Source organism: Nerophis ophidion, linkage group LG18 (genome assembly GCF_033978795.1).
Source record: "Nerophis ophidion isolate RoL-2023_Sa linkage group LG18, RoL_Noph_v1.0, whole genome shotgun sequence".
NCBI lineage: Eukaryota > Metazoa > Chordata > Actinopteri > Syngnathiformes > Syngnathidae > Nerophis > Nerophis ophidion.
This window is the reverse complement of record NC_084628.1, coordinates 10,415,109-10,441,686: the sequence shown is the minus strand read 5'-3', so window position 1 is coordinate 10,441,686 and position 26,578 is coordinate 10,415,109. Positions and strand designations below refer to the sequence as shown.

General features: G+C 40.6%; 1 protein-coding gene and 1 long non-coding RNA gene across 3 annotated transcripts in view; one reads left to right on the top strand and one right to left on the bottom strand.

The window, feature by feature from the left end:
- The window catches only part of fli1 (Fli-1 proto-oncogene, ETS transcription factor), a 129,926-nt gene that overhangs the window by 89,003 nt on the left and 14,345 nt on the right, over nt 1–26,578 (top strand). The gene's annotated exons all lie outside the window — the stretch shown is intronic.
- Nucleotides 1–26,578, bottom strand: part of LOC133537589 (uncharacterized) — an 82,077-nt gene that overhangs the window by 54,406 nt on the left and 1,093 nt on the right. The window contains exon 2 of the long non-coding RNA XR_009802731.1: nt 18,765–18,872. This is a non-coding gene — a long non-coding RNA (uncharacterized LOC133537589). The remainder of the gene's footprint in view (nt 1–18,764; nt 18,873–26,578) is intronic.

The window sequence follows — 26,578 nt, the reverse complement described above, 5'->3', positions numbered from 1 at the left end:
CCAGCTCAGTATGAAGGAAAAAAAGGCCGTCAGGGAGGCGAGAAATAATTTTTATTTCAACCGTATCTCCCGTCAAAAGCCTAAAGACTGACCACAGTCTTCCTGTTTTCACAATAAAAGTGCTATTGCATCCTGCCTGCTTTAACAAAATAAGAGTCTCTGAAAGCTAGAGCAAACAAGCCAGCAAGCCACGGAGTTTGCCGTCAATGTATTCATTGTAAAATGTATAAAACGGAGTATGGAAGATGGACAAACAAGATGTCAAAGCCAACCTCTTCAATGTGGTATTGGACAGGAGGGAGGACTTTTTTTCTCCTCAATGTAAAATCAAAAATGTGGAAGTTGTCAGCACTACTGTCAGTGTTGTCTGATTCTAACAAATGCAAGTCATCAGAATCAGGTGTTTCATCTGACCACAGAACTTTCCTTCAGAAGGTCTTATCTTTGTCCATGTGATGTCAGATGAAACAAAAATTGAGCCGTTTGGCCACAATACGTTTGGTGGAGAAAAGGTGATGCCTTTAATCCCAGGAACACCTCACCTACCGTCAAGGATGGTGGTGGTAGTATTATGCTCTGAGCCTGCTTTGCTGCCAATGGAACTGGTGCGTTACAGAGAGTAAATGGGACAATGAAAAAGGAGGATTAAATGGTAAATGGGTTGTACTTGTATAGCGCTTTTCTACCTTTTTTTAAGGAACTCAAAGTGCTTTGACACTATTTCCACATTCACCCATTCACACACATTCACACACTGATGGCGGGAGCTGCCATTCAAGGCGCTAGCCAGGACCCATCAGGAGCAAGGGTGAAGTGTCTTGCTCAAGGACACAACAGATGTGACTAGGAGAGTGGAAGGTGGGGATTGAACCAGTAACCCTCAGATTGCTGAAACGGCCACTCTACCAACATCACCACACCGTCCCCTCATTACCTCCAAATTCTTCAAGACAACTTAAATTCGTCAGCCCGGAGGTTGGGTCTCGGGCGCAGTTGGGTGTTCCAACAGGACAATGACCCCAAACACACATCAAACGTGGTAAAGGAATGGCTAAATCAGGCTAGAACTAAGGTTTTAGAATGACTTTCCCAAACTCCTGACTTAAACGTGCAAACAATGCTTAAGAAACAAGTTCATGTCAGAAAACCAACAAATTTAGTTGAACTGCAACAATTTTGTCAAGAGGAGTGGTCAAAAATTCAACCAGAAGATTGTGGATGGCTACCAAAACCGCCTTATTGCAGTGAAACTTGCCAAGGGACATGAAACCAAATATTAACATTGCTGTATGTATACTTTTGACCCAGCAGATTTGCTCACATTTTCAGTAGACCCATAATAAATTCAGAAAAGAACCAAACTTCATGAATGTTATTTGTGACCAACAAGTATGTGCTCCAATCACTCTATCACAAAAACATAAAAGTTGTAGAAATGATTGGAAACTCAAGACAGCCATGACATTATGCTCTTTACAAGTGTATGTAAACTTTTGTTCTTGACACCCCCTGCTCTAGAACTACAACTGGTTCGGAACTAACATTGTTCGGATTGTAATCATCCAAACATGATCAAGAGCAAAGTGGACAGTTGTTGACGTTGTGGTTTTCGAGAGCTAACAGAGACGAAAACAATTAAGCTAGCTAGATGCTTAGCTAACTAGCAATCGTGTTTTTATTCTCCTGATCGTATCTAATTTAGGAAGGAACAAGAGTGAATACCCGCGGCTGAGGCGAGCATTCAACAAATTTTGTTTTGATCGTATTTTTATTGATATTTTATTTAAAAAATACGCAAAAGTGGTATTTTGATGTGAAAATTAATGTTTAAAAACACAGATTTTTAAAAGAAAAAAATGCCTCAGTATGTTGCCTACAGCCACGTTATTTCAATTCAATATTTTTTGACGAAATAGAGATCCCTGAGGTTATTTCCTTTTGTATAATAAAGTGGATAAGAGGCATAGTATGATGCATTCAGAATAGATCATTCGTCTCTTAACCACCTTTTGGTAGGACTGGTTCTTCTTTAGGAAACAAAACAACACAAAAAGCAGAGCAACTGAGGGTGCGTGACGTGTAACTTGAGTCGCATATTTTTTCCCGACAAACGTTGGCCGGATTCTGAATCGTACGACTTGATTAAAAGCAAAGCGCTTTAATTAATTCTTCATATTTGGGATAGTTCCACCAGAATCCCGAGCGAAAAAAGTCAAGCGTAAGCCTTTAAGGACAACGCCCAGGATGGCTTCCTCTGGATACCTTTTCACTGCACAAACATGGCTGTGCTGACATAACACACACACACACACACACACACACACACACTGAGCTAAAAGCAAGCTACACATCCTTTACGTCGTTCGTACGATGTGAGGACCACAGAGGACTGCAATAACAATGATAGCGTGGCAAGCAGGATGAGAGGCAGGAAAACGAGGAAACGCTGCGTCTGATAAGTGTCCGAGAATGCCCTCGGACTCGCTATCTGCCCCAGCGGGGCCGACGTTGCGAGGCCTAAATGCGAGTGGACCGTAGGGGCGAGCTTGATAAGATTCTGCAGGGTCACCCCTCGACCCGGGCCTTTCCTGCTTCTCAGCAGCAGGTATTTGGACTGGCAGGGAAAGAGGGCGACTCCCTTCAAGGGCATTTCCCTTTTTTCGCAAGAGGTGATTTCTATTATGGGACGCCTGGCTGTGAATCTACATGCGGTCCGTTCTTTAGCGCAGCTGAAAAAAGTTGATACGATCACGTTCTCATTGTCCAAATTGAAACGCAACACCTTAAGTGACTCCATCGACCTCGCATATAACGCAATGTATTATTTCTTGTGCGTGCAGGTTCTGATATTCCATTTGTTTCGTGGTACCGATCCTTGATTAAAGATCAGGAAATGAAGAAGGTGAAAGCATCCTCTTCCTGTTTTCTTGGCAAAAAGAATGCCGCAAATGTTGAAAACCATGCATTTCAATAGCAGTGTCCATGAGTCTGTATTCATTACAATTTAGCTGACTTATGTCTTCTTATTCATATACTTTTTCGAATACACTTTTGAATGGGAAACATATTCTAAGTAACAAAGACTTAATTTAGAGTTATTTGGACACTAGAGGAACATATTCTAAGTAACACAGACTTAATTTAGAGTTATTTGGACACTCAGGGAACATATTCTAAGTAACAAAGACTTATTTTAGAGTTGTTTGGACACTCGGGGAACATATTCTAAGTAACAGACTTAATTTAGAGTTATTTGGACACTCGGGGAACGTATTTTAAGTTACAAAGAATTTAGAGCTTTTAGGACACTAGCGGAACATATTCTAAGTAACAAAGACTTAATTTAAAGTTATGTGGACACTCGGGGAAAATATTCTAAGTAACACATACTTCATTTAGAGCTATTTGGACACTAGAAGAACGTACTCTAAGTAACAATGACTTAATTTAGAGTTATTTGGACACTCGGGGAACATATTCTAAGTAACAAAGACTTATTTTAGAGTTGTTTGGACACTCGGGGAACGTATTCTAAGTAGCAAAGACTTAATTTAGAGTTAACGTATTCTAAGTAACAAAGACTTAATTTAGAGTTATTTGGACACTCGGGGAACATATTTTAAGTAACAGACTTAATTTAGAGTTATTTGGACACTCAGGGAACGTATTTTAAGTAACAAAGAATTTAGAGCTATTAGGACACTAGGGGAACATATTCTAAGTAACAAAGACTTAATTTAAAGTTATGTGGACACTCGGGGAACATATTCTAAGTAACACATACTTCATTTAGAGCTATTTGGACACTAGAAGAACATACTCTAAGTAACAATGACTTGATTTAGAGTTATTTGGACACTCAGGGAACATATTCTAAGTAACAAAGATTTAATTTGGAGTTGTTTGGACACTCGGGGAACGTATTCTAAGTAACAAAGACTTAATTTAGAGTTTTTTGTACACTCGGGGAAAATATTCTATGTAAAAAAGACTTAATTTAGAGTTGTTTGGACACTAAGGGAACATATTCTAAGTAACAAAGACTTGATTTAGAGTTATTTGGACACTAAAAGAACATACTTTAAGTAACAGAGACTTAATTTAGAGTTATGTGGACACTCGGGGAACATATTCTAAGTAACAATGACTTAATTTAGAGCTATTTGGACACTCGGGGAACATATTCTAAGTAACAAAGACTTCATTTAGAGTTATTTGGACACTCGGGGAACATATTCTAAGTAACAAAGATCTAATTTAGAGTTGTTTGGACACTACGGGGAACATATTCTAAGTAACAATGACTTAATTTAGAGCTATTTGGACACTAGGGGAACATATTCTAAGTAACAAAGACTTAATTTAGAGTTATGTGGACACTCGGGGAACATATTCTAAGTAACAATGACTTAATTTAGAGCTATTTGGACACTCGGGGAACATATTCTAAGTAACAAAGACTTCATTTAGAGTTATTTGGACACTCGGGGAACATATTCTAAGTAACAAAGATCTAATTTAGAGTTGTTTGGACACTACGGGAACATATTCTAAGTAACAAAGACTTAATTTAATAATTAATTATTATTTTGTTGGGTGGATTTTATTATAAATATTACAGATGTGTCTCACGCATCTTTTTTAATACTTTCTCAAATGTAATTTTTTTTTTAAAAAGGTCTCACATATAAATTATGTATATATATTCTAAATAGTATTTTTGTATGAAAAAACAATTTGTTACAATTAAAGCATTAACAATTACTGAATGATTTCATTAATTATTGTTTTGTTTAATGGATTTTATTATAAACATTACAGATGTGCCTCACGCATCTTTATTATATATTTTCAAATGTAAAAAATAAAAATATATCATATATATATATATATATATATATATATATACATATTATTTATATACATTTTTAATAGTATTTTGTATTTAAAAACAATTTGTTACTATTAAAGCATTAACAATTACTGAAGGATTTTATTAATTATTCTTTTGTTTGATGGATTTTATTATAAACATGACAGATGTGCCTCACGCATCTTTTTTAATATATGCTCAAATGTAAAAAAAAATTCATCATGTATAAATTTATATACATTTTAAATAGTATTTTGTATTAAAAAACAATTTGTTACTATTAAAGCATTAATAATTACTGAATTATTTCATTAATTATTGTTTTGTTTGATGGATTTTATTATTATAAACAAGAAAACTAAACAATTATAGTAAAAAAAATATAATAATTGTTATTTCATTCATTAGTGTATTTTAATAGATTTTTCCATTACAATATTTCATACAAAATAAATACATTTTTTATGATTAAAACTAAATAATTGCTATAATCAATGCTTATAATCAATACAAAGATAAAACACATTTTATAATAATATATTTGCTTCTAAAGCTGAACATTTAATTATTTCATTCATTATTTGTAATTGTTATTAATTTTTATTACCAAACGTAGATATTCCATATCAAATTACAATACGGCAGTGACAAGTTTGGTTGAATTCTGAATTGAAGGACCTCATCATGAGATGTGATCTTTTCAAAGACAATATACAGCATAGCTGGCGTGTTGGTTCGTCTGTTTTCCTTGTACAATTTCCGACTAAATTCTTGCCAGAACGGTCGACCATCAGTTTCCCATCAAAATAATGTGAAAAATGCAAGGCAATATGAAATAGCAGTTTGCTGCAGGATAAGCCTTTATCAGACTGTTTCACAGATCAGCGCTGCCAGATGTCGATGTTCATATTGCCGTTCAAGAGCGGCCAAATCCTTTGCAGGACTCTTTGGGGTTGAGTAAGCACAGGCGTCCCGCAGGAGATGAGCCCTAATGTGGCCCAGACTCTGGGGTGTAAAACGCAATGTTACAAGTAAAAGAGGCAGCGTATAAAACACGGAATGTAGCAACAATGAAAGGGTGTGAGTGTGTATGTGTGTCTGCTACTTGGTTTAGTGTGTTTGTGTGTGTGTGGCTTGTTTTAAGCAGCCCGTCCCGAGCTTAGAAGACCACAGATGGGTTGTCTGACAGTTTTTTTGTGTGGTAAAAGTGAAAATAATGGCCTTAAGATTCACGTTTGTTTCAACAAATGAATGTCCTTTGTGTTATTGATCATTATGTATGTTTTCATGTGGAAGTTCTGGCAATGTGTTTTTGTAAGTTAGGGTATGTACAGAGTTCAGTTCTAGTTGTCAGTGGAGTCTGTCATTAAGTTTGTTGTTGTTTTGTGTTGGCTGCTATGCAAACGCTGGGATTTATGACTTGGGACTTCATTCACATGGTCCATCTCTTCTTCAGGGTGTACGAGCAAACACGGCGGTTCATGTTCGGGGCACTCATTCTTGTCTGCGGTGACTTGCTTTCTGCTGTTTACATCTTGAAATAAATATGATGCAATGATAGATAAGAACTAAATCCTTAAATCCTGAGCCTAGTCTATAAAATCCGCTACACCTCCCTGATACCGAAGTACATGTCAAACTACTACCGCCATAACCACAACACCAGGGGCAGCTCCACAAACCACGTTAAACCCAGATTCCGATCTAACAAAGGTCTTAACTCATTCTCTTTCTATGCCACATCAATGTGGAATGCACTCCCAACAGGTATAAAAGTAAGTGCATCTCTATATTCCTTCAAAACCGCTCTAAAACAACACCTCCAGGCAACTTCAACCCTTTACTAATACCCTCCTCCATTCACATCCCATCTTCCCGGATTAAAAATAACCTAATCTAAATAATCAAATGTACTTCTAATATATACATATTTTGTTCTTATGCTATCTGAACTCACTATGTTCTCTGCTGGCTGTACATATCCTACTAAGTAAGACCTACACTGTTTCAATGTCAATTTCTCTGTTGATGCAATTGTTGATGACTGAAGTTCTGATATCAACCAAAGCTCCTCATCCCACCCCCCGGATTGTAAATAATGTAAATAATTCAATGTACATACTATGATGATTAACTTGTGTGATGACTGTATTATTCTGATAGTATATATTTGTACCATGAATTGATTAACGTGGACCCCGACTTAAACAAGTTGAAAAACTTATTCGGGTGTTACCATTTAGTGGTCAATTGTACGGAATATGTACTGTACTGTGCAATCTACTAATAAAAGTATCAATCAATCAATCAATCGAAAAGGATATGAAGGACATTTGTGGTGTGTATTTTAATTATCATTATTTTTTTAAATTAACCTAAATGACAGAGCTACACAAAAATCAGACGGATATAATTGAATGCAATTTTTGATACCAGCACCCCCTGCGATCCCGAAAAGGACAAGCGGTATAAAATGGATGGATGGATGATCTGAACGTAAACTAATGCAATAATTTATACTAAGACTTTTTTTTTTTTAAAGGAAAGTTTATACTTGCCCACTAGATGGCGCTACAGTTTCCCATTCAAAGCATGCAGCAATATTGTCCACCCTTTATTTTTTGCTGTATGGTTGTCTTTCCACTTCAATGAAGGTTGTTCCAAATAATTAAGTCATTTAAGGACTTAATAAAAATACTCCACTTTCGAATGTATTTTTTGGGAAATCGGGTAACATTTAACCAATCAAAAACCTTAAACATATAACTGATATTTATTTATCCCTTTAAGTAGTTTTAAAAGATTGACTTGTTTAAAAAAAACGATTTCACAGCGGTTTTTGCAGGGCTGACATTTTCGTTATTAGGGATGATCTTTAATTGTTAATATTAGTGGTTAGGTTTGTAGCAAAAAAACGTAATCAATCAATCAAAGTTTATTTACATAGCCCTTAATCAAAAGTATCTCAAAGGGCTGCACAGGCCACAACAACATCCTCGGCTCAGATCCCACATCAGGGCAAGAACAAACTTAACCCAATGGGAACAATGAGAAACCTTACCCCCATTGTTGCTTCACACACACTTCATACGGTTACATGCTCTAAATCAGGGGTGCCCACACTTTTTCTGCAGGCGAGCTACTTTTCAATCGACCAACTCAAGGGGATCTACCTCATTTATATATATCATTTATATTTATTTATTTATGAAAGAGACATTTTTGTAAACAAGTTAATTGTGTTTAATGATAATACAAGCATGTGTAACACAAATAGATGTCTTTCTTTCACAAAGACAAGAATATAAGTTGGTGTATTACCTGATTCTGATGACTTGCATTGATAGGAATCAGACAGTAATGATGATAACGCCCACATTTTCAAATGGAGGAGAAAAAAAGTTGTCCTTTCTGTACAATACCACATGAAAGTGGTTGGTTTTTGGCATCTAATTCATCCAGCTTCCATACACTTTACAAGAAAAACATTGGCGGCAAATTCCGTAGCTTGTTTGATTGACATTCACGGCACCCGAGGGTCTTGTGAGATGACGCTGGCTGCTGCCAGTTCATTATTATGAAAAAATGACAGAGAGGAAGGCGAGAAACACTTTTTATTTCAACAGACTTTCGCGCCGTCCCTTCCGTCAAAACTCTAAAGGCCGACTGCACATTTCCTATCTTCACAATAAAAGGCCTGCTTCATGCTGCCTGCGCTAACAAAATAAGAGTCTCGGAAAGCTGGCGTGCACAAGTGATGTGCACGCCAGCTTTCTGAGGGATCGCTTGTGCACGCCAGTTTTCCGAGACTCTGTATTTAGTTAGCGCAGGCAGCATGAAGCAGGGCTTTTATTGTGAAGATAGGAAATGTGCAGTCGGCCTTTAGAGTTTTGACGGAAGGTACGGCGCGAGAGTCTGTTGAAATAAAAAGTGTTTCTCGCCTTCCTCTCGGTCATATTTTCATAATAATGATCTTGCAGCAGCCAGCGTCATCTCACAAGACCCTCCGGTACCGTGAATGTTATTTAAGTGACGTCTTGGTGAAGATTGAAGATCACTAATTTTTAGGTCTATTTTTTTAAAAGCCTGGCTGGAGATCGACTGACACACCCCCCGCGGTCGACTGGTAGCTCGCGATCGACGTAATGGGCACCCCTGCTCTAAAAGAAACTATTATTGTAGGATTTGGTTCAAAGCAGGTTTTTAAAACACATGTAAAAACTTTATTTTGTTTTTTTTTGTACTTTTTACATATAGGATTAACATATCTGGAGGTTTCTCATTGTTATCCCACTGGGTTGAGTTTTTTCTTGCCCTGATGTGGGATCTGAGCTAAGGATGTTGTCGTGGCTTGTACAGCCCTTTGAGACTCTCGTGATTTAGGGCAATATAAGTCAACTTTGAGTGATTGATGATAGAACATATCTTGATGAAACCCTTTAATAACTTAGAAATGTGTTTTCCCACAAAAAATTAAATATAAAGTGGCCATAATATGAATTCAAATAATCATTTAAACTGTCATTATTCAGTATGAATATAAATATGTAAATTGGGTTTAACTGGATAGTACAAACCATAATAATACATTATTAAATTTAGAAATACATCATTAGTGCATCCACTGGGGTTTAAGTCTCCCCTATCTTTAAAAACTAGTTAAAAACTCAGTTTTTAACTTACATCGAGGGTCCTTGAACGCAACACAGCTATGTGCAATGACATGCACAAGTGAAACTTTTACATAACTTAGTCCTATGTTCTTTTTCTTATTTTTACCTTTCTTCTATCACCCCATCCTTGGTCCAAAATGCTGGTGCTGAGTGCGAATGCTAAAAAGGTGAGCTTTTATGACGTCTTTGTTGACTGAAGTGCTTGAAGTTAGGTTTGCTCTATTCAGGGGGAATTAAACACTTTGCATCTTTTGATAGGTAATCTTAGACATTCTTAATTTAAGTCAAGCAACCTTAGTATTGAATTTTAACAGCTATATTTATATTGACATACATGATATACTTTATTAATATTGTACATGTATAAATGATCAAAAACAAAGTATTAAACAAAAGGGCAGTGTTTAGGGGTACAACATCCCTACTTACCCCTCCACTTTGACGCCCAGCTAGAATATACTGATAGTGTTTTTCCAACCACTGTGCCGTGGCACACTAGTGTGACGTGAGATATTCTCTGGTGTGCCGTGGCAAATTATGCAACTTCACCCAATTGATCCAAAAAATATTTTTTGCAAACCAATCATTATAATCAGAAAATAATGTGCCGTTGTAGAGCTCGGCAGGGTAACCACATAATACCACATGTCAGTAGGGGGCAGCAGGTAGTTAATTGCTTTGTAAAAGTCGGAATGTGTCGGGTGAGACGAGGGTGGTTTGTTGTGATCCCAATATGGAATCCACAGCGGAAGGCAGTGTGCAGGTAAAAAAAAAAAAAAAAAGTATGTAATGCTTAAACCAAAAATGAACAAAAGGGAAAGGAAAAGGCCATGCAAAACGACAATAAAACTGAACTGGCTACAAAGTAAACAGGAACATAATGCTGGACGACAGCAAAGACTTACGGCGTACACGACATGACAAGCAACAATGTCCACACAAATAAGGATAGGGAGAACTTAAATAGCCTCGCTTGCTAACACAAAGCAAGTGCAGGGAATAACGCTCAAAGGAAGTCAGGAAACTGCTACAGGAAAACACCAACAAAACAGGAAGGGCCATCGAAATAACAGCGCAAGACAAGAACTAAAGCATTACACACAGGAAAACACCAACAAAACAGGAAGGGTGATCAAAATAACAGCGCAAGACAAGAACTAAAGCACTACACACAGGAAAACACCAACAAAACAGGAAGGGTGATCAAAATAACAGCGCAAGACAAGAACTAAAGCACTACACACAGGAAAACACCAACAAAACAGGAAGGGTGATCAAAATAACAGCGCAAGACAAGAACTAAAGCATTACACACAGGAAAACACCAACAAAACAGGAAGGGCCATCGAAATAACAGCGCAAGACAAGAACTAAAGAATTACACACAGGAAAACACCAACAAAACAGGAAGGGTGATCAAAATAACAGCGCAAGACAAGAACTAAAGCACTACACACAGGAAAACACCAACAAACTCATAATAAGTCCCAAATACCTGGTGGAGTTTCTTTTTTTAACGTTTTTTGCTGGTGGTTTGCCTGCGTATTTTTTTATTTAAAAAAATGTGCCTTCCCTCAAAAAAGGTTGAAAAACACTGTACTTGTAGGCCTTACTGCACCTCTAATAAATGCCTGGTACTCTCTGCAGCTGGGTAACACAACATTATATTGGGGAAGTAATGTATTTACGAAGACTTTGCTGAGAAAAATATGAAAGCCGTCATTTTTCGAACTTCAACACGTGTGGTAGAGACATAAATAGTGTCAGTCTAAGAGACGTTAAGGTGTCAGTCTTGTCTAGTCTTGCATTTATGAGGTAGAACGCCCTCTCGGCCCGTGTTATCATCACATCCCCGTTGTCTTTCCACCTTCCTGGCCCTCTCCGTCTCGCACTCAGGCCTTGTTTTGACTAACTGGTCCTGCAGTCCAAGTCTCCCAGGAGCCTGCACCACGCCCCAGACAAGAGTGGAAACATGGCTGGAGTCGCAGTCGAGAGCAAAGCCTGGAAAAACTAAGGCGAAGAAGGGGAGGCGGGGGTGGGGGGGTGCATGGGTCTGGCTCGCTTCCTCGCCCTCCGACCCACTCGCTCTGCCGTTTTGTATGTCTTACTGCTCGCTGCTTCTCGAATGGTGTTAAAAGCTCTCGGCGACGTGGTCGACTCCACAGAAGCGGATTGCGCTGTCAAAGATATTGCGGCGTACGCTCGATGTCGCAACATGGTGGTGCGCGGTTTAATAAAGTAATATTGCTGAGACAATAAATAAGCTCTGCTTCTTTAGACATGTTACTTTGCAACTTTAATATTTATATAAAAAATTAAAAAAAGGCCTTTTGGCTATTGCCAGGAAGAGAGTTTGTTTCCTTTTCAAAATCCAAACTTTTTTTTTTTTTTTCTTAACCGATATTCTCTTTCCTCTGATGACTACTTCTTCCTACATCCTCGTCCCCGCCATCTTCTGTGCCTGCTCGGGTTCCTTTCAAGGTGGTGTCGAGTGGATGTTGTGTTGGCTTGGGGGTGGTTAGAAGTTGGCGGTGAAAAAAAAAAAAAAAAAAAGGTCCGGTAAAACAAAGAGAGGTTGTCTACAGGCGAGGTAGGCAGGAAACACAAGTCTCCCAGGACTTTCCCTTCTACTCCTTGCTCTTCGCCTCTCCAGTCGGCCCGGCAGATTGGACCTGACAGGCCTTTGGAGCCACGGCTGAGCGCTTGTTCTTTGTCCCATTCCGCTCTTTTTTTTCAACCCTCTTTTTATCAGTCATAATTGCTTTTTGCAAGCTGCTATCCATATCTAGATCCCTTTATTGCCGTTTTATACTTATACAATATGACCCAGAGGAAATTAGTCCTTTGGTGAAATTATTGGCACTTAAAATATTTAAAAAGATGAATGAGATGAATTTAGAGGGCGTTATTGAATAATGTGTGACATTAAAAAGCCTTGAATTACTTGTTAAACTTATCAAATAAGTGCAAGTTCCACAGTTCAGTTATCTCTATTGTGGCTTACTTTTAGGGAAAGGGTGTAGTGTTGTTTAGGTGTCAACATATTTATCCACAAGGGGGCAGTATTGCACAGCACAATGCTGTTTATGTGTTGTGTGGAGTTGGAGTTACATGAGAGAGGATGCTGTTGTATTTGTAGTTATTCAATTGATAATATAAATACATTTATCCATCCATCCATTTTCTACCGCTTATTCCCTTTTGGGGTCGCGGGGGGCGCTGGCGCCTATCTCAGCTACAATTGGGCGGAAGGCGGTGTACACCCTGGACAAGTCGCCACCTCATCGCAGGGCCAACACAGATAGACAGACAACATTCACACTCACATTCACACACTAGGGCCAATTTAGTGTTGCCAATCAACCTAACCCCACTAAATACATTTAATAGAGTCAAATACAAAAAGGCAACAAGAGAAGTATCCTACACTTCTCTTGTGTAAAGTAAATCTGAACAGCCGATATCAACATCAACTATATGATTTGCTTGAGAAGCTGGACAGGACACAAAAAAAAAAAAAAAAAAAATTAGACCCATCAAATATTTGTGTTATTGTTTGTATGTTTGTATTAATTAGGGCAGCAGATATCAAATATGCCAGAAAAATACAAAAAATAAGCAGTGAAGTAATACAGTAATCCAGGGGTAGGGAACCTAAGGCTCTAGAGCCAGATGTGGCTCTTTTGATGACTGCATCTGGCTCTCGGGTAAATCTGAGCTGACATTTCTTGACACGATAAGTAATGAATAATTCCACTTGTAATCAGTATTAAAAATAATGTTCAAAATATAAAACATTCTCATGCATTTTTCATTCATCCATCCGTTGTTTACCGCACCTGTTCAAGAAGTTGCGTTAATGGTAAGAAGTTATTTATTTATTATTGGTTAGTTTGGAGCTTGCTCTCCTGAGGGTTCTTCAGACCACCAAGCACCGACATGAGAGCCTGTTTCAGGGTTACAATATTGTTTTATTTTTCAGTAAGTCTCTCAGTTGCTTTCCAGCAATTGTCTTTTTCTCTTTCGTTCTCGCTCGCACTCTGGCTCCAGCCTCAACCCCGTCTATCCTCCTGGCTGCTGCTTATGACATAGCGACAGGTGATTAGAAAACAAGGCCCAGGCGGGCCATCTACACACCTGTCGCTGATTTCGAGGCCGGTCCTGGCAACACCCCGCTTCGCTGCAGGCCCACAGGCTACGCCCCCTCCACAGTTAGCTTCCGAATAACAATATTATTACAACGAATAAGAGACCTATTATACTCTAGAAATGTTGGTCTTACTTAAAAATGCACGCGTTTAGTTGTGTTCAGTGTTAAAAAAAAAATATTATACGGCTCTTACGGAAATACATTTCAAAATATTTGGCTTCTTGGCTCTCTCAGCCAAAAAGGTTCCCGACCCCTGCAGTAATCCCTTGTTTATCGCTGTTTATTAGTTCCAGACATCCATCCATTTCCTACCGCTTGTCCCTTTCGGGGTCGCGCGGCGTGTGCTGGAGCCTTTCTTGGCTACATTCGGACGGAAGGTGGCATACACCCTGGACAAGTCACCACTTCATCGCAGTGCCAACACAGATAGACAGACAACATTCACACTCACATTCACACACTAGGGCCAATTTAATGTTGCCAATCAACCTATCCCCAGGTGCATGTAGTCGAGTGAACAAAAACAAATCAAGGCAATAATCGGCATCTTTTTTTGTACGTTTAAACAAAAATAGGCCGATACAGATCGGTGCATACTTTCCAACCCTCTCGATTTTCCCAGGAGACACCCGAATTTCAGTGCCCCTCCTGAAAATCTCCCAGGGCAACCATTCACCCGAATTTCTCCTAATTTCCACCCAGGCAAAAATATTGGGGGCGTGCCTTAAAGGCACTGTCTTTGTGTGCCGGCCCAGTCACATAATAATATCTACAACTTTTCACACACACACACACACACACACACACACACACACACACACACACACACGTGAATGCAAGCATACTTGGTCAACAGCCATACAGGTCACACTGAGGGTGGCCGTATAAACAACTTTAACACTGTTACAAATATGCGCCACACTGTGAACCCACACAAAACAAGAATGACAAACACATTTCGGGAGACCATCAACAACATAAACACAACAGAACAAAGACCCAGAACCCTTTGCAGCACTAACTCTTGTGGGACCCTACAATATACACCCTCCCATATAGATCGGTGGCTGATCGATTGATACATCCCAATTAATGTGTTTAGTTCTTTTAGCATTTTAATGCTTGAAAATGTTTACTTTTGGGCAAAAATATTGTAGAATATAAAAAAAAAAAAAAAACAGCAAAGTGGTGAAGTCGCATAATTTGAAGCGCTATGTTGCAGAGGGCTTAGTGCATGTGCCTCACAATAAGAAGGTCCCGAGTAGTCCTGAGTTCTTTCTGTGTGGAGTTTTCATGTTCTCCCTGTGACTGCGTGGGTTCCCTCCGGGTACTCCGGCTTCCTCCCACCTCCAAAAGACATGCACCTGGGGATAGGTTGCTTGGCAACACTAAATTGGCCCTAGTGTGTGAATGTGAATGTGAATGTTGTCTGTCTATCTGTGTTGGCCCTGCGATGAGGTGGCGACTTGTCCAGGGTGTACTCCCCCTTCCGCCCGAATGCAGCTGAGATAGGCTCCTGCATCCCCCGCGACCCCAAGAGGGACAAGCGGTAGAAAATGGACGGATGGATGTGGCAAGGGCTGTTTGTACTTTGATTTTTGCACAACTAGTTGCAGGATGTATTTGCGGTAACACTTTAGTATGGGGAACACATATTCACCATTAATTAGTTCCTTAATAACTTGCAAATTAGTAACATATTGGCTCTTAATTAGTCATTATTAAGTACTTATTAATGCCTTATTCTGCATGGCCTTATTATACAACGAGTAAGCCATTACCTCAGAATTTTTGCTTATTAGTATCAATCAATCAATCAATCAATCAATCAATCAATGTTTATCCATAAAGCCCTAAATCACGAGTGTCTCAAAAGGCTGCACAAGCCACAACGACATCATCGGCTCAGATCCCACATCAGTAACCCTAACCCTAACCTTTATATGTTCCCCTAGTGTCCAAATAACTCTAAATTACTTTTGTGTTACTTATTAGTGATTCCCAAAGCCCCAAAAAAGTCTGCGGGCTATAGAGCGTTTTCCGTTCGGGCTCCAGTACTCTGGAATGCCACCTCAGTAAAAGCATTTAAGTCTCACCTTAAAACTCATTTCTATACTCTAGCCTTTAAATAGACTCCCTTTTTAGACCAGTTGATCTGCCGTTTCTTTTCTTTTTCTTCTATGTCCCACTCTCCCTTGTGGAGGGGGTCTGGTCCGAATCCGGTGGCCATGTACTGCTTGCCTGTGTATCGGCTGGGGACATCTCTGCGCTACTGATCCGCCTCCGCTTGGGATGGTTTCCTGCTGGCTCCGCTGTGAACGGGACTCTCACTGCTGTGTTGGATCCGCTTTGGACTGGACTCTCGCGACTGTGTTGGATCCATTATGGATTGAACTTTCACAGTATCATGTTAGACCCACTCGACATCCATTGCTTTCCTCCTCTCTAAGGTTCTCATAGTCATCATTGTCACCGACGTCCCACTGGGTCATTATTGTCACCGATGTCCCACTGGGTGGGAGTTTTCCTTGCCCTTATGTGGGCCTACCGAGGATGTCGTAGTGGTTTGTGCAGCCCTTTGAGACACTAGTGATTTAGGGCTATATAAGTAAACATTGATTGATTGATTATAATACCTCGGTGTACACATGGACAACAAGCTGAATGGGTCAAAACACGCTGAGGCCCTCTACAAGAAGGGGACAGAGCCGCCTCTACTTCCTCAGGAGGCTAGGATCCTTCAACGTCTGTACAAAGATGTTCTACGAGTCGGTGGTGGCGGGCGCCTTCTTAAACGCTGTGGCTAAGAGTGAGGGACACATACAGTGAAGTGAAGTGAATTATATTTTATTTCTCTAGTGACTCAAAGCGCTTTACATAGTGAAACCCAATATCTAAGTTACATTTAAACCAGTTTGGGTGACACAGGGAGCAGGTGAGTAAAGTGTCTTGCCCAAGGACACAACGGCAGTGACTAGGATGGCGGAAGCGGGAATCGAACCTGCAACCCTCAAGTTGCTGGCATGGCCACTCTACCAACCGAGCTATGCCGCCCCAAAAAAATACAGACTGGAAAAGTTGGTAGAAAAGGCCAGTAACGTGGTGGGAGTGGACCTGGACTCTCTGGCGGTGGTGTCAGAGAGAAGAAGTCTAGCAAAACTCCTGGCCATTATGGACAACACCTCCCACCCACTACACTCGGACCTTGCAGAGAGAATGAGCATGTTCAGTGGAAGGCTCAGACTCCCAAAATGCACAGGAGGTCCTTCATACCGACAGCCATCAGACTGTATAATGCATATCAATCAATCAATCGTTTACTTATATAGACCTAAATCACTAGTGTCTCAAAGGGCTGCACAAATCATTACACAAACCACTACGACATCCTCGGTAGGCCCACATAAGGGCAAGGAAAACTCACACCCAGTGGGACATCGGTGACAATGATGACTATGAGAACCTTGGAGAGGAGGAAAGCAATGGATGTCGAGCGGGTCTAACATGATACTGTGAAAGTTCAATCCATAGTGGCTCCAACACAGCAGCGAGAGTCCCGTCCAAAGTGGAGCCAGCACATGTTCCTTCTTGACTGCTCTTAAATGTAGAATATATGCAGAATATGTTTATATTAGGGCTTCACGGTGGCAGAGGGGTTAGTGCGTCTGCCTCACAATACGAAGGTCCTGCAGTCCTGGGTTCAAATCCAGGCTCGGGATCTTTCTGTGTGGAGTTTGCATGTTCTCCCCGTGACTGCGTGGGTTCCCTCCGGGTACTCCGGCTTCCTCCCACTTCCAAAGACATGCAACACTAAAAAATTGGCCCTAGTGTGTGAATGTGAGTGTGAATGTTGTCTGTCTATCTGTGTTGGCCCTGCGATGAGGTGGCGACTTGTCCAGGGTGTACCCCGCCTTCCGCCCGATTGTAGCTGAGATAGGCGCCAGCGCCCCCCGCGACCCCAAAAAAAAGGGAACAAGCGGTAGAAAATGGATGGATAGATGTTTATATTATTCATATACAGTGGGGCAAAAAGTATTTAGTCAGCCACCGATTGTGCAAGTTCTCCCACTTCAAATGATGACAGAGGTCTGTAATTTTCATCATAGGTACACTTCAACTGTGAGAGACAGAATGTGAAAAAAAAAAATCCAGGAATTCACATTGTAGGAATTTTAAAGAATTTATTTGTAAATTATGGTGGAAAATAAGTATTTGGTCAACCATTCAAAGCTCTCACTGATGGAAAGAGGTTTTGGCTCAAAATCTCACGATACATGGCCCCATTCATTCTTTCCTTAACACGGATCAATCGTCCCGTACCCTTAGCAGAAAAACAGCCCCAAAGCATGATGTTTCCACCCCCATGCTTCACAGTAGGTGTGGTGTTCTTGGGATGCAACTCAGTATTCTTCTTCCTCCAAACACGACGAGTTGAGTTCATACCAAAATGGATACATGGATGATACAGGAGAATGTCATGTGGTCAGATGAAACCAAAATAGACCTTTTTGGTATAAACTCAACTCGTCGTGTTTGGTGCTGAATTTCCCCCAGGGATCAATAAAGTACGTTCTATTCTATTCTATGTTAATAAGCAACTAATTAATGGTGAATATGTTCCCCATACGGGCTTCACGGTGGCAGAGGGGTTAGTGCGTCTGCCTCACAATACGAAGGTCCTGATTAGTCCTGGGTTCAAATCCACACAGATGATCTTTCTGTGTGGAGTTTGCATGTTCTCCCCGTGAATGCGTGGGTTCCCTCCGGGTACTCCGGCTTCCTCCCACCTCCAAAGACATGCACCTGGGGATAGGTTGATTGGCAACACTAAATTGGCCCTAGTGTGTGAATGTGAGTGTGAATGTTGTCTGTCTATCTGTGTTGGCCCTGCGATGAGGTGGCGACTTGTCCAGGGTGTACCCCGCCTTCCGCCCGATTGTAGCTGAGATAGGCGCCAGCGCCCCACGTGACCCCGACAGGGAATAAGCGGTAGAAAATGGATGGATGGATGTTCCCCATACTAAAGTGTTACCGCATGTGCTTGCTTCGTCAAACCTGCAGTTCTTACCAAATGTTTCCGCTTCTGCCGATGGGAAAAGGGATTGCCTTGACCTCGAAAGCAGCGTGTCGATCCCAGCCGCAACCTCCGTCATCACTCTAACACATCGAGCGCCTCCTGGGAAAAAGAGAGACACTTGCAGTAGAATGCAGTAACATAAAAAAAAAAACAACAGAATCAATATTTTAATTGTGTGTGTTCTGGCAACAGTTTGAGCTGGGAGTGTAGAGGAGCCATGAAAAATGTGCACTCGGAGTAAAGCAGAGGGATCATCACATCCTCTGTTTTACCTGCGCGTGTCACGAGTGATTGATTGTTACTGGAAGCCACCCAGCTTCTGCGAGCTTGGCCGTTGGTCCAAAGCTGCGAGCCAGCTTGTGCGGTCGGAGAGAAGTGAGCACACATTGAAAATTGTCAATGTTGCCGTTAATTTGCTTCACCTCTTTCATCAGCGGTGAGGGTGTCGCAAGCTGTAATCCTTGTCAAACAGCGGGGCCGCAATCGTGTCAGTTTGTGCCAAACACAACCACGCTGCCACGTCCAGATATCCTGTCACCAGCCACTTCAAGCGGCCACGGCATGATTTATTAATGTACTGTTGGTATTGGACTTATGTTCCAGGGACAAATAGTCTGCTGCGCTGTGATGATGAATTGTTGCCACGTACAGGGAAAGACGCATACTGTCCTGTGTTCAACTTCATATTCAATGCCAGTCCTTGAAATGAATGCAAAATGTAAAGTGTGTCGTTTTTAGCTATTAAGTCACGGGTAAATGGGTTATACTTGTATAGCGCCTTTCTACCTTCAAGGTACTCAAAGCGCTTTGACACTACTTCAACATTCACCCATTCACACACCATGCAAGGGCCCTAACCACCACCCATCAGGAGCAAGGGTGAAGTGTCTTGTTTAAAGACACAACGGACGTGACGAGGTTGGGGATCGAACCTGGAACCCTCAGGTTAATCTCCCAACTCCGCCACAAGCCTGCATACTGCAAAAACTGAAATCTATGTAAGGTTAAATATCTCAAATAAGGGTGAAATTTGCTTAGTTTCTGTCTGATAAGATCATTCTTCTCACTAAGCAGATTTTATGTTAGAATGTTTTACTTGTTTTAAGTGTTTTGGTCCTAAATGATCTCAGTAAGATATTACAGCTTGTTGCTGAGATGTTATGACCTATATTAAATAAAACATACTTGAAACTAGAATCTAAAATTTTGCAAAGCTGTGTCATCAACACTCACAAGTAAAAAACTGCTTTTTCAAAGTGAAATTGTCTTATTTCAAGCACGAAAAAAAAAAGCATGACTTTGACACAATTGTGTCTCATAGTTAAAACAGATGACAGCCAAATGGACTTTGTTTTTTCATTTTCAATAAAACAATAGAAAACACCCGTATAGTACAGTAAACTGAGTTAGTATTTAAACATTTAACATGTGACATTTCAAACAATTTTGAATAGAAATAATTCATGCACATTCAGCATTCAGATTAATTCTTCAAAATTACAATAAAAAAAATTTGACCAGGGGCCGGGATGTAAATATATATATATATATATATATATATATACAGTGGGGCAAAAAAGTATTTAGTCAGCCACCGATTGTGCAAGTTCTCCCACTTGTTATATTCTTATTTTACTGTTATATTTTCATTCCCATTGTTGCTATTTATTTATTTATTTTATTCTTATTGTAATATTTCTCTATTTTGTTTCCATTTAAACCCCCATTATTTACTTTTTACTTGTATTTAAACTGATCTCAACTCTGTACACTGCTGCTGGAATTTTAATTTTCCTGAAGGAACTCTCCTAAAGGAATCAATAAAGTACTATCTATCTATCTATCTTAAAATGATGACAGAGGTCTGTAATTTTCATCATAGGTACACTTCAACTGTGAGAGACAGAATGTGAAAAAAAATCCAGGAATTGACATTGTAGGACTTTTAAATAATTTATTTGTAAATTATGGTGGAAAATAAGCATTTAGTCAACCATTCAAAGCTCTCATTGATGGAAGGAGGTTTTGGCTCAAAATCTCACGATACATGGCCCCATTCATTCTTTCCTTAACACGGATCAATCGTCCTGTCCCCTTAGCAGAAAAACAGCCCCAAAGCATGATGTTTCCACCCCCATGCTTCACAGTAGGTATGGTGTTCTTGGGACGCAACTCAGTATTCTTCTTCATCCAAACACGACGAGGTGAGTTTATACCAAAATGGATACATGGATGATACAGCAGGGGATTGGGAGAATGTCATGTGGTCAGATGAAACCAAAATAGAACTTTTTGGTATAAACTCAACTCGTCGTGTTTGGAGGAAGAAGAATACTGAGTTGCATCTCACAGTTGAAGTGTACCTATGATGAAAATTACAGACCTCTGTCATCATTTTAAGTGGGAGAACTTGCACAATCAGTGGCTGAGTAAATACTTTTTTTGCCCACTGTGTATATATATATATATATATATATATATATATATATATATATATATATATATATGTATATATATATATATTCCTTGCGCACTAATGACTCAAAGAGCACACACTTGGCGTGATCATGTCATGTTATCGATGGGAAAATGCATTTGTAGAAAATATGATTTGCCTGAGCAGCTAGGAGACCCCAAGAGTATAACAAGCACTTGCCTTGTTGCCTTCCATTAAGAAAAATAAACTAGTTTTTAGTGTAAGTTTGCTGGTTTCACGAAATGTAATGCCGAGCGCATATCATTATGTCAAGATAATGGCACTTGCATTTACTTCATTTAAGAACATTTTTCAACATCCATCTAATCTTCTTCCGCTCATGTGAGTTTGGGTCGCGGGGGCAGCAGCCTAAGCAAGGAAGCAAAGACTTCCCTCTCCCCAAGCACTTCATCCAGCTCCTCCCGGGGGATCCCGAGGTGTTCCCAGGCCAGCCGGGAGACATAGTCTTCCCAACGTGTCCTGGGTTTTCTCCGTGGCCTCCTACCGGTTGGACGTGCCCTAAACACCTCCCTCGGGAGGCTCTCGGGTGGCATCCTGACCAGATGCCCGAACCACCTCATCTGGCTCCTCTCGATGTGAAGGAGCAGCGGCTTTACTTTGAGTTCCTCCCGGATGGCAGAGCTTCTCACCCTATCTCTAAGGGAGAGCCCCGCCACACGGCGGAGGAAACTCATTTCGGCCGCTTGTACCCGTGATCTTATCCTTTTGGTCATGACCCAAATCTCATGACCATAGGTGAGGATGGAAACGTAAATCGACCGGTAAATTGAGAGCTTTGCCTTCCAGCTCAGCTCCTTCTTCACCACAACGGACCGATACACCGTCCGCATTACTGAAGACGGCGCACCGATCCGACATCACTATTTTTCAACATATTGAGAAAAAACGTCTCATATTTGTTTTTTCTATCAAGAAAAGTGCACTTCTTATTAGTGATAAAATACCTATCTTAAGGTATTTTGGGGTTCATTGAGGTTAGCTAATTTTACTTGTTTTGGAATGTCTTGACAAGCCAAATTTTCTTGTTCTATTGGCAGATACTTTTGCTTAGTTCAAGTAAAATACCCCCCATTTTTGTATTTTTTTTCTTGTTTTTGAACACTGACTTTTTGCAGTGCATGACCTGCTATGAGTTGATATCTTTTATTTTGGGGGTAATTGGGACTAAACACTAGCATTAAAGGCCTACTGAAATGAGATGTTCTTATTTAAACGAGGATAGCAGGTCCATTCTATGTGTCATACTTGATCATTTCGCGATATTGCCATATTTTTGCTGAAAGGATTTAGTAGAGAACATCCACGATAAAGTTCGCAACTTGAGAAAAGCCCTGCCTCTACCGGAAGTCGCAGACGAAGACGTCACCCGATTAGGGCTCCTCACATATTCACATTGTTTATAATAGGAGGCTCCAACAAAAAGTGCTATTCGGACTTTGAAAACGACAATTTCCCCATTAATTTGAGCGAGGGTGAAAGATATTGATAGCGACGGACTAGAAAAAAAACAAAAGAAAAAAAACGCGATTGCAATCGCGTTGCATTGAGACGGATTCATATGTTTTTAGAGACATTTACTAGGATAATTCTGGGAAATCCCTTATCTTTCTATTGTGTTGCTAGTGTTTTAGTGAGTTTAACAGTACCTGATAGTCGGAAGTGTACGTCCACGGCCGGGTGTTGACGCACAGTGTCTGGAGGAAGTCGACGGCAGCTGTACGGAAGGCGCAAGCTCAGCTGATCTCCGGTAAAAAGCGACTTTTTAACCACAATTTTCTCACCGAAACCTGCTGGTTGACAAGTGGTCGGGATCCATGTACGCTGTGATCCATAGGAAATTTTAAACAAGGAATCACCGTGTGTTTGTGTGGCTAAAGGCTAAAGCTTCCCAACTTCATCTTGCTACTGTGACTTCTCCAATATTAATTGAACAAATTGCAAAAGATTCAGCAACACAGATGTCCAAAATACTGTGTAATTATGCCGTTAAAGCAGACGACATTTAGCTGTGTGTGTGTGCGTAGCGCTCATTCTTCCTAAAAACCTGTGACGTCTTGCGTACACGTCATCATTACACAACGTTTTCAAGACGAAAATCCCGGTAAATTTAAAATTGCAGTTTAGTAAACTAAAAAGGCCGTATTGGCATGTGTTGCAATGTTAATATTTCATCATTGATATATAAACTATCAGACTGCGTGGTCGGTAGTAGTGGGTTTCAGTAGGCCTTTAAATGTAGGAAATGGTAATAGGCAGTTAAGGTAAAGGAATGAATACAACTGTGTAAATCAATCTGCGTTTTTACATGATTAATGCGATCATTTTTTGTGATTAATTACATGCGTTAACCCTTTACTGTAACTTTAACAGCCTTAATAATAATGATACAAAATCGTACTCTGGCGTTAAATTCCTAGCCACTCCTCTCGAAGCCAATACATTGTTACAAAAATAAAAGTGGAAAATTAATCAAATCAAATGACATTGAATTACAATTAGGACGTTGACAGTAAAAAACGTCTATATGAAGACTGATATTGAAAGACACATCATAACATTAATAAAAGCAAAAATGCTTGGTGTGCTGTTAGACCAGGGGTGCCCACACTTTTTCTGCAGGCGAGCTACTTTTCAATTGACCAACTCGAGGGGATCTACCTCATTTATATATATCATTTATATGTATTTATTTATGAAAGAGACATTTTTGTAAACAAGTTAAATGTGTTTAATGATAATACAAGCATGTGTAACACATATAGATGTCTTTCTTTCACAAAGACAAGAATATAAGTTGGTGTATTACCTGATTCTGATGACTTGCATTGATTGGAATCAGACAGTAATGATGATAACGCCCACATTTTCAAATGGAGGAGAAAAAAAGTTGTCCTTTCCGTACAATACCACATGAAAGTGGTTGCTTTTTGGCATCTAATTCATCCAGCTTCCATACACTTTACAAGAAAAACATTGGCAGCAAATTCCGTAGCTTGCTTGATTGACATTCACGGCACCCGAGGGTCTTGTGAGATGACGCTGGCTGCTGCCAGTTCATTATTATGAAAAAATGACAGAGAGGAAGGCGAGAAACACTTTTTATTTCAACAGACTTTCGCGCCGTCCCTTCCGTCAAAACTCTAAAGGCCGACTGCACATTTCCTATCTTCACAATAAAAGCCCTGCTTCATGCTGCCTGCGCTAACAAAATAAGAGTCTCGGAAAGCTGGCGTGCACAAGTGATGTGCACGCCAGCTTTCTGAGGGATCGCTTGTGCACGCCAGTTTTCCGAGACTCTGTATTTAGTTAGCGCAGGCAGCATGAAGCAGGGCTTTTATTGTGAAGATAGGAAATGTGCAGTCGGCCTTTAGAGTTTTGACGGAAGGTACGGCGCGAGAGTCTGTTGAAATAAAAAGTGTTTCTCGCCTTCCTCTCGGTCATATTTTCATAATAATGATCTTGCAGCAGCCAGCGTCATCTCACAAGACCCTGCGGTACCGTGAATGCCATTTAAGTGACGTCTTGGTGAAGATTGATGATCACTAATTTTTAGGTCTATTTTTTTTAAAAGCCTGGCTGGAGATCGACTGACACACCCCCCGCGGTCGACTGGTAGCTCGCGATCGACGTAATGGGCACCCCTGTGTTAGACAATCAACTGTCATGGTCTGATCATTATTGACGGGGGCTGCTGGAACCTATCTCAGCAGCATTCGGACGGAAGGCGGTGTACACCCTGGACAAGTCGCCACCTCATCACAGGGCCAACACAGATAGACAGACAACATTCACACTCACATTCACACACTAGGTCCCATTTAGTGTTGCCAATCAACCTATCCCCAGGTGCATGGTTTTTTTTTGGGAGGTGGGAGGAAGCCGGAGTACGCGGAGGGAACCCACGCAGTCACGGAGAGAACATGCAAACTCCACACAGAAAGGTCCCCAACCCGGGGCCCTGGTCTGATCATATTGATGGTATTTTAATTAAAAATGGGAAGAGGTTTAGCCATGGTCAGGAAGTGGTCCACCTACATGAAATCATCAACAAAGGGGCATTTCATACAGTCCTTGGTTTTCTGTCATCTTCATTACTCTCCTATACTATGGTCTGCTATGACTAAGTATGACCTGAACAAACTGCAACTTGTTCAGAGCAGAGCAGCTGGACTGGTACTTAAAAGTTCTTTGCGCACTAACATTTTATATATGCATTCACGCCTGTCAGTGGCCTTGTGGTTAGAGTGTCCGCCCTGAGATCGGTAGGTTGTGAGTTCAAACCCCGGCCCAGTCATACAAAGATTATAAAAATGGGACCCAATACTTCCATGCTTGGCACTCAGCATCAAGGGTCGGAATTGGGGGTTAAATCACCACAAATGTTTCCCCCGGGCGCGGCACCGCTGCTGCCCACTGCTCCCCTCACCTCCCAGGGGGTGATCAAGGGTGATGGGTCAAATGCAGAGAATAATTTTGCCACACCTAGTGTGTGTGTGTGTGATAATCATTGGTATTTTCAACTTTATCTGTTTAACAAAATATACATTGTAGTCTCCTTATGCTCTTTAGAACTATCATGTTAGATCTATCACCAGATTACCTTTACAAACAGTTTTTAAAAATCAACTAACGCACATATTCATGACACTCGGAGTATATTTTAGCGTCCCGGAAGATTTAGTGCTGCAAGGGGTTCTGGGTATTTGTTCTGTTGTGTTTATGTTGTGTAACGGTGCGGATGTTCTCCCGAAATGTGTTTGTCATGCTTGTTTGGTGTGTGTTCACAGTGTGGCGCATATTTGTAACAGTGTTAAAGTTGTTTATACGGCCACCCTCAGTGTGACCTGTATGGCTGTTGACCAAGTATGCATTGTATTCACTTGTGTGTGTGAAAAGCCGTAGATATTATGTGATTGGGCCGGCACACAAAGATAATGTCTTTAAGGCACGCCCCCAATTATGTTGTCTGTTTGGAAATAGGGAGAAATTCAGGAGAATGGTTGCCCTGGGAGATTTTCGGGAGGGGCACTGAAATTCGGGAGTCTCCCGGGATAATCGGGAGGCTTGGCAAGTATGACTGCTCTGTACTTCTCCCAAAGTCCTTATACCACTCCATACAGCGGCATTTTAAAAAGTCATACATTTTACTTTTTGAAACAGATACCGATAATTTCCGATATTACATTGTAAAGCATTTGTCAGCCGATAATATCGACCGTCTGATATTATCGGAGATCTCTAAATCCATTTTCCATCCATTTTCTACCGCTTATTCCCTTTTGGGGTCGCGGGGGGCGCTGGCGCCTAT